An 8,946-nucleotide genomic window follows, 5' to 3' on the forward strand; every position below is an offset into this window, starting at 1 on the left:
ATAACCATGATACATAAAACTAGACACAGGAGTAAGAAAAGAATTTTTTATATTTTTGTTTCGCCAATGTTTGTTTTATATTCGTATTTTAAAATAATGTATATAGTTTATATATAGGGTATAAATGAATTATATATCAAAGAAATACTACCGAAAATAGTTATATAACATTAGTAAATGTATCTTCTACAGTACATGTATTAGTTAAGTGTTTACAATTTTAGATGTTGAGAATTATAGAACAAATATACTGAAATTTAATTAATTTGAAACGATAGAGATGAGGAAATCTGTGAGAATGAGAAAAAGTCGCCCCAACCGAGACTCGAACTCGGACCGTCTGCTTGATATGCAGTTGCCCTAACCATTCATGGTATTGTTCAAACTCGATTGGATAGCGACTCTTTAACACTCTCAGCGTGGTACGGCGGAACAGCACTAGTCCTCAGTTGTACGCACGCGCAACAGATATCAAATTGATACAACCTCATCTTTCATTCAGTATTTTTATTCACGAGGCGGGATCTCCGAAGAGATACTTTTATATATATAAACACATTAGGCAAAGAACATTAATTCTAAACCGCCCGGTAATATACTGAAATTTAAATAATTAATTTGAAACGATAGAGATGAGAAAATCTGTGAGAATGAGAAAAAGTCGCCCCAACCGAGACTCGAACTCGGACCGCCTGCTTGATATGCAGTTGCCCTAACCATTAGACCACTAGGGCTTTCATGGTATTGTTCAAATTCGATTGGATAGCGACTCTTTAACACTCTCGGCGTGGTACGGCGGAACAGCACTAGTCCTCAGTTGTACGCACGCGCAACAGAGATCAAATTGATACAACCTCATCTTTCATATAATTATATATATATATAAATCCAAAGGCAAATTACTGAAAAAAATGACAATGCTGTGGGTATCAGTGGCTGGATCTCAATGGAGATACAAATAAAAAAGCGAAAAGCTAAATCAAAACGATAAAGTAAACAGCCAGAAAAGTTAGCAGAGCTTTCGGGCAACACTAGCCCTTCATCAGTGCAAGTGAGGGAATTTGGATAAAGTCATAGCATATGAGTTGGCAAGTGCTGCCTGGGTGGACAGGAATAAAAGAAATCATATATATGTATATATATATATATATAAACACAGTAGGCAAAGAACATTAATTCTAAACCGCCCGGTGATATACTGAAATTTAATTAATTAATTTGAAACGATAAAGATGAGGAAATCTGTGAGAATGAGAAAAAGTCGCCCCAACCGAGACTCGAACTCGGACCGTCTGCTTGATATGCAGTTGCTCTAACCATTAGACCACTGGGGCTTTCATGGTATTGTTCAAACTCGATTGGATAGCGACTCTTTAACATTCTCGGCGTGGTACGGCGGAACAGCACTAGTCCTCAGTTGTACGCACGCGCAACAGAGATCAAATTGATACGCCCTCATCTTTCAGTATTTTTATTCACGAGGCGGGATCTCCAAAGAGATACTTTTATATATATAAACACAGTAGGCAAAGAACATTAATTCTAAACCGCCCGGTGATATACTGAAATTTAATTAATTAATTTGAAACGATAAAGATGAGGAAATCTGTGAGAATGAGAAAAAGTCGCCCCAACCGAGACTCGAACTCGGACCGTCTGCTTGATATGCAGTTGCCCTAACCATTAGACCACTGGGGCTTTCATGGTATTGTTCAAACTCGATTGGATAGCGACTCTTTAACATTCTCGGCGTGGTACGGAACATTAATTCTATATAAACCAAACAGAAGTAAGAATAACAATGAAATAGTTATTATTATTAGAAATAATTGTATTAATCTGTTGAAGATTAAATGAATAAATAGTGGTTAACGCCACAAAAGAGAAAAAAAAAAGATTCTGTGTTACTGTATAGTTTAAGGAATGGTAATTTATCACATTTTTTCATTACAATGAACAAAAAAATAGTATTATAGTACACGTGGCATGTCATGCATGTTTATTGTATGAAATATTTATTGGTCAATTCGCAACTTTGTTGCAGATAACCCTTGTGATTGTCAGGATCTTTGTTTTCATCTTATTATTCTCTTTCTTCTTTCTATCTGAAGATATCGTAATAAAGTTTTCGTTAACGCCAGAGTTGCGCAGCGTAACTAATGTAATAAAGTACTAATAATCTGCTGTACGTTCTGACAGGACTGCCTGTTTATTGATGTAGTCAGTAATAATGGTGATGGTTTAATAAGCTGTAACAGTAATAATAATATAAATGTTTCAGTAAACACAGTAATAGTAAATAACAATTCAACTAACAGTTTAAAGTGTAAAACAATAACATATTCCAACTATCAATATATAAGGTCAAAGGGCAACACTAACGAAATATGCACAGTAGATACTACAATGCTAGAATAACTAGCTAAGCTCCTTATAATAACAACAATAAAAACGTAAAATGAAATATTAGCGTACATTCTTAACTTACGCATACGCATGTCTGAATATCTACATCATGTGGTAAGGTAGTTTCAGGCAGTAACTAGGTAGCGATGAACAAGGTCATAGATCTACTATGAGGTGCCTTAAAGGCCTTACAGAATACTATCTATATTCGTACGTGTGATTTTATGAAATTCTATGATTGATCATAAATATATTCAGAACCACAGACATTTTTTTTTTATTGAAACTTAACAAAATCATAATCTATATAAGGGGTTAACTTTGTATGGAATAAAAATGACTTATTGCACAAGAAATTACACGCACGCACACGCGCGATTAAAATTTCATATTGTGAAAAATCAAGTTCTAATCTATTTTCTGCGCATTTAAGATCATTTTGAGTATTATATTTCAAAATGTTCGAATTTGTTGCCATTGCGCGCACGCACTTGTGCGCACAGCTCGAACGTAGGGTAGATATAAGATTTTTGCAATAATATTGATTTTTGTAGTAGATTTAATCCTCTTGAATAAAACTCATTATAGAAGGTGTTTTCAATTCATATTATAACAATGTTGTCTATCGGATGTCATGACGTCATCACATGGCCAGTTGAATTTAAAAAGTCCGATTTTCATCTCTCTTTCTTTATTCGTGCCCAGAATTAATTCTCCAAATTTTTATTAATGTAATTATTTAGATAATTATCTTTTAAAATTCCTATCTTCATGTTACATTTTGATGACTCATCATGATAAAAATTGGATTAAAATATTGTTATCGTAATTTCAACTATGCTTTTTCAACATTCAGTGTATTCTGTAAAAACGGTTATGCTTTATGACACAAAATAGGTATAATTCAGCACTGTAAACATATTTATTTCATGTCATTGGATGGAATAATAATTGACGGCGTTCACATTTTAACGTATGTGCATGTTGCGTTTCTGCGGATGACCCAAACTCGTCAAAGTGACGAGTTCTAATCTAGTTATTTTTCTTCTTTGTTTCTTTCTGTACACTATTTTTGTGAGACAATTATCTAAAAAAATATAAATCATCACCAACATTTCACAATATTTTTAAAATAATTTAACTTAATCCTAATAAGCGTTTCAGCGTGATCTTTCATCCGTGACTTCATTTATACGCCTATTTTGTGGAATCACATTATCAATCATATCTCCATAACTCGTCATTACATAACAATCAAATTCACTATACATAAACTTCAGATCAAGGGTAAAAATATTACCAATTGAAAACGTACGCATACACAAGGGCATGGGCGGAAATCACGCGTTACAAAAATACGGCCATACTGCGTTGAAACACCGGTTCTCGTCAGATCACCGAAGTTAAGCAACGTTGGGCCCGGTTGTGTTCTGGATGGAGACCGTCTAGAAATAGCGGGCGGGTGCTGTATATACACCAGAGAGTGAGGGTGTAATGGTAATATCGGACTAGCATGTGATAGGCATGGGTTAGAGGTTATCTCTACCATACTAATTGCATCCTTAGGCAAGATTCTTTACTCTCATTGCCTCACCCTTCGGATGGGATGTAAAGCCATTGGTCCCGTGTACTTAACAGTGCACGTTAAAGAACTTGGTCCACTATTCGAAAAGAGTAGGGGATCGTCTCCCGGTGTGCTGATCTGTTAGGCGCTGCACTGCTGGCTGGTCCGTAGAGGACCTAATCCGAATTTCCTCAGTTTCCAGTTAAATCCGGTTCCGGATTTATCAAACTTGCTTAGCAAAAAAATCGATTCTACATCCAGCCCTTCAGTAACCAATGTCGATTTACTTGTTTACTTGTTTCCCGTACACTTTCGTCTACGGGATCGAGGCGAAGCACTCAGTGCTTAAAAGACCCTCTTAGCAATAAAATCATATTCTATATAGGGTGAAAACTTCAGCGGGTGGTTAGACCATGCGACGTTAAGTTTTGCTTTGAACAAGTTCACCGTAGCACATGGAACTACATCCGTAGGCAGAGCATTCCATAAGAGAATAACTCTCCTGGAGAACGTGTCCCTCCTAATATTAAGACGAGAGCTTTTAAACTTGAGTTTATATGGGTGTCCACGGGTCCGAGATTCTAGATCAAATTCAAAAAATGTGTTGATCGAGATACGATCGAAACCTTTAACAATCCTAAAAACTTGGATAATATCCGCTCTCTGCCTTCGATATCTCATGGTAGGAAGACCAAGAATTCTCAAACGTTGTTCATAAGGGATATTTCGGTACCTAGGAATCAATCTTGTTGCTCTTTGCTGGACCTTCTCTATTTCATCCTGATCTCGTTTTCTAATAGGATTATAAACAGTGTTACAATATTCAAGCGTTGGCCTGACAATAGACTTATACAGCTTCAAAAATCCATCTTTATTCAAGAATTTAAAAGATCTATAAATCATTCCTAGTTTCTTATTAGCTCTTTTACAAATATCCGCTACATGCAAATTAAAGATTAAACTAGGATCAAAGGTAACACCTAGATCTTTCTCCTGCTTTACCTCATATAGTAAATTACCAGCCATTGAATACAAGAACTTGGGATTATCACGACCATAATGAAATACCTTACACTTAGTGTCATTAAATGGCAATTGCCAAACATTAGACCAATGGGAAGCACTGTCAATGTCTCTCTGAAATAAATCCGTATCATCAATGTTATTGACCACTCTATACAACTTAGTGTCGTCTGCAAATAAACGTATACTAGATTCGACAACATCAGGTAGATCGTTAATGAAGATTGAAAATAAGATTGGGCCCACAACGCTACCCTGTGGAATCCACTTAATACTGGAGCCTGTGATGATAATTGACCATTGACACTAACTCGTTGCGTTCTATTTGACAAATAATTAGAGAACCAACCTAGTAGATTTCCCGTAATACCAAAACCTTTCAATTTGACTAGAAGCCTTTGGTGTGGCACACTATCAAAAGCCTTTTTATAGTCTAAATAGACACAATCAAAGCTATCATGGTTATCCAGGTTAGTAGTCCAACTCTCCAGGACATCAAGTAGTTGTAATGCACATGATCTACCTTGTCTGAATCCAAATTGTTCATTGCACAAAAGACCATTACTCTCAAGATACATTACAAGTTTATCCCTAATAATCCTTTCCATCATTTTCCCTATGACCGACGTTAAACTAACCGGTCTGTTGTTAGCCGGGTCCTCCTTTTTGCCTTTTTTAAATATAGGTATTACAATTGCCTCCTTCCACGATAGAGGGACCTTCTGATCATTGAATAATCTAGTGAATATTAGACTGAGAGGGTAAGCAATTTGATCCTTTAATTCAATCAAAATCCGTGGGTGAAAGCCATCAGGGCCAGTTGACTTATCTATAACTAAGTTAGACAACAGCTTTTGAATATCTTCTACATTAAACTCAATATCTGACAAAGAAGCCTCAATCTTTTTATCAAGATTCGGAACATTCGATAAGTTCTCCTTACAAAAGACACTGCTAAAAAAAGAATTAAAAGACTCGGCTTTCTCTTGGTCATCTACAACAAGTTTACCTTCAAAATTTCTAAGAGTTGGAATACCAGATCTTGTGTTTAACTGAGAATTTACATAGCGCCAAAAAGACTTTTCATTGACTTTAACCTCATTTGCAATCTTATTTTCGAAGATGCTTTTAGAACTCTTAATCAAATTGACAGTATCATTCCTTACTCTAATAAACGTGTTCCATTTGACACTAGCACAATCATGCCCTTTACGCTTTGCTTTGATATACTGTTTCCAGCATTTATTCTTCTGTTTAATAGACTTATCAACCTCCTTAGTAAACCACAAAGGTCTCTTAAAATTTCCAGACAAGTGTTTCTTACACTTTGAAACGAACTGTTCCATACCTCTAGATAAAATATCATCAAAAGAACCGTGCGAGTGTAACCCGTCCTTATCCAATAACTCAGTGTCCCAATCGACACTATCAAGAAAACCACGAAACTTACCATAATCAGCATGAAAATAATTTCTGACCTCTACCACTGTAACGGCAGTATGCGTAGACTAGCAAACAGTTACGTAATTGTAGTATCTGGGTTAATTTGCATAAATACCAGACCAGGCGACGTATAATAGAATCTCACTGGCTAGTGTGGCTAGTTGAGATGATGCCAGCGTATAGACCGGAGGTCTTAGTTATTAGTATAAAGAAGTTACACTATATGGAGAAGTACACAATAAAATATTTCGATTGTTGCATGATACAAGCCTTCCGTGTTCTTTATTACGTATTATTCTCAACTCAAAGAAGTGGCCAGTGAGGCCGCAGTTACAACCACCTCATCTTTGATTAAATTAACTGGAATTTTAAATCGAAGTACCATATGATCACTCTTACCTAATGGTGGAGCTTGAAGGACCTCATTAGATGTAAGTACCAGGTCCAGAACATTGGGCTGTTCTCCTATTCTATAACGGGTTGGGTCTCGTACATGCTGAGCTAAAAATAAGTCATTAATGGTGTCGAAAAAATTATGACTATTTTTACCATCTTCACCAGTCACATATCCTAGCTTACAAGTCTAATCCTAGCTCACAATTAATACTCCTATAATTGAAATCTCCAACTATAATAAAATTAGAACAAGAAAAGGATGCCACTTTTCTAAACAGAGAACACAAAGCAGAATTATTGACACTAGATCCGGCGTCACTTCTATACACACATCCAATTAAAAAGGTGCGATCTTTGACTCTAATCTCAACAAACATGGATTCCTCAAACAAAATATCTTTAAACAAAACAGGAGTGGCAGACATCCCATTTCGAACATAAATAACGACTCCTCTATCAGATGAAAGCTTTTCATTTGGCAAAAACATCTGATATCCAGGGATATGAAACTCTTCTATAGACAATTCAAAAAAGTACTTCTTTGGTAGAATCTCAGTCAAAGCAATGATATCAACTTTCTCTGAAGATAAACGCAACAGAAGCTCATTCTTCTTATTTAGAAGGGAATCACAAAAACATTAAAAAAATCATTAACATCTTCTGACTGCGTGGAACTTACATTGTTAGGCAGTGTTCTCTTCCGATTGGGTAGTGCTTTGGGAACGAAACCGAGTTATTTTCCCCCTTCTAATTACCAAGTCTTTTTTCCCTTTGCTTTGCCTATCCCTCAATATGTCCCTAAGTTTATTATACTCATCACGTTCTTTTATTGTTCTATCATTACTTACTGCGCACTTTTTTTGTATAGCAATTTCAAAGGCATCTCTTTTGGTACATTCCTCCTTGAAAACTACCTTTATAGGGCGGCACCCATCTTCACTGCGTTTACCCACCCGGAAAAAATGTTCTCATTTCGACCTCTAAGTCAATATCCTCGAAAATACCTGTCAATTTACTGAGGTCATCATTTTTTCTTGTATCTGAGTCATTACTCTTAGACTCATCTATTCTATATAGCATCAAATTAGATTTTCTTTTCAATCTCTCATTTTCATCCTTAAGTCTATTTTCAATTATTGTCTTAACCTCCTCATTATTAACAACCCTAGATGACCGGGATAACTTTTTAATATCCTCTTTATTGATCTCTACCTCAGATTTAATTGCTTCAATTAATTTATTCATGGTTTTTTGTGTCTCATTAACATTATTAATAAGACCCATGAAATTGCCTACTGCGACTGAGCTCCTACAGTACCAAACAATGGATGAGTCATCTTTGGATAGCCACTTATATTTGGCTTCATTAATTTTCTGACAATCTATGTGGAACCATAGCTTACAAAGACCGCATAAAACTGATTTGCCACCAGACATAAAATGTCCACCACATGAACAACATTCGTCTTCACCCTCGATATCTACTACCGTTTTATCAACTGTGCCTCCTGCATTACGTGATCTAGGCTTAGGCCTGGCACCTTGGTCTTTGCTTTTGCTGAAGCCATGCCCTAACTGCTTACACAACCCTAGGCCTAGCAAAGACAATCTAAAAAAAGAAAAATCTCACCAGTCCTTAGAATACACTAAGAGCTCAAGCCAGAATTTGAAGCAATAAGAATAGGAATGATATGAAAGTAAAAGATCGTAAAAACTTTACAAACCCCGCCAGCAATAATAAAGAAATTTCCGACTTCAGAAGCACGTCCCACTACCATAAAGCGCGCACAATAAACTAGGGGGCCTAGGTCTAGCCTATTTTTTAGCGTATGAAGCCAAGGCAGAGGCCTAGCAAAGACAATCTAAAAAAAAGAAAAATCTCACCAGTCCTTAGAAACACTAAGAGCTCAAGCTCAAATTTGAAGCAATAAGAATAGGAATGATTTGAAAGTAAAAGATCGTAAAAAAACTTTACAAACCCCGCCAGCAACAATAAAGAAATTTCCGACTTCAGAAACACGTCCCACTACCATAAAGCGCGCACAATAAACTATGGGGCCTAGGCCTAGCCTATTTCTTAGCGTATGGTGCCTAGGTAGGCTAGAAGCCTGGTA

This window comes from Antedon bifida, chromosome 5 (assembly GCF_963402885.1).
Source record: "Antedon bifida chromosome 5, ecAntBifi1.1, whole genome shotgun sequence".
Classification (NCBI taxonomy): Eukaryota; Metazoa; Echinodermata; class Crinoidea; order Comatulida; family Antedonidae; genus Antedon; species Antedon bifida.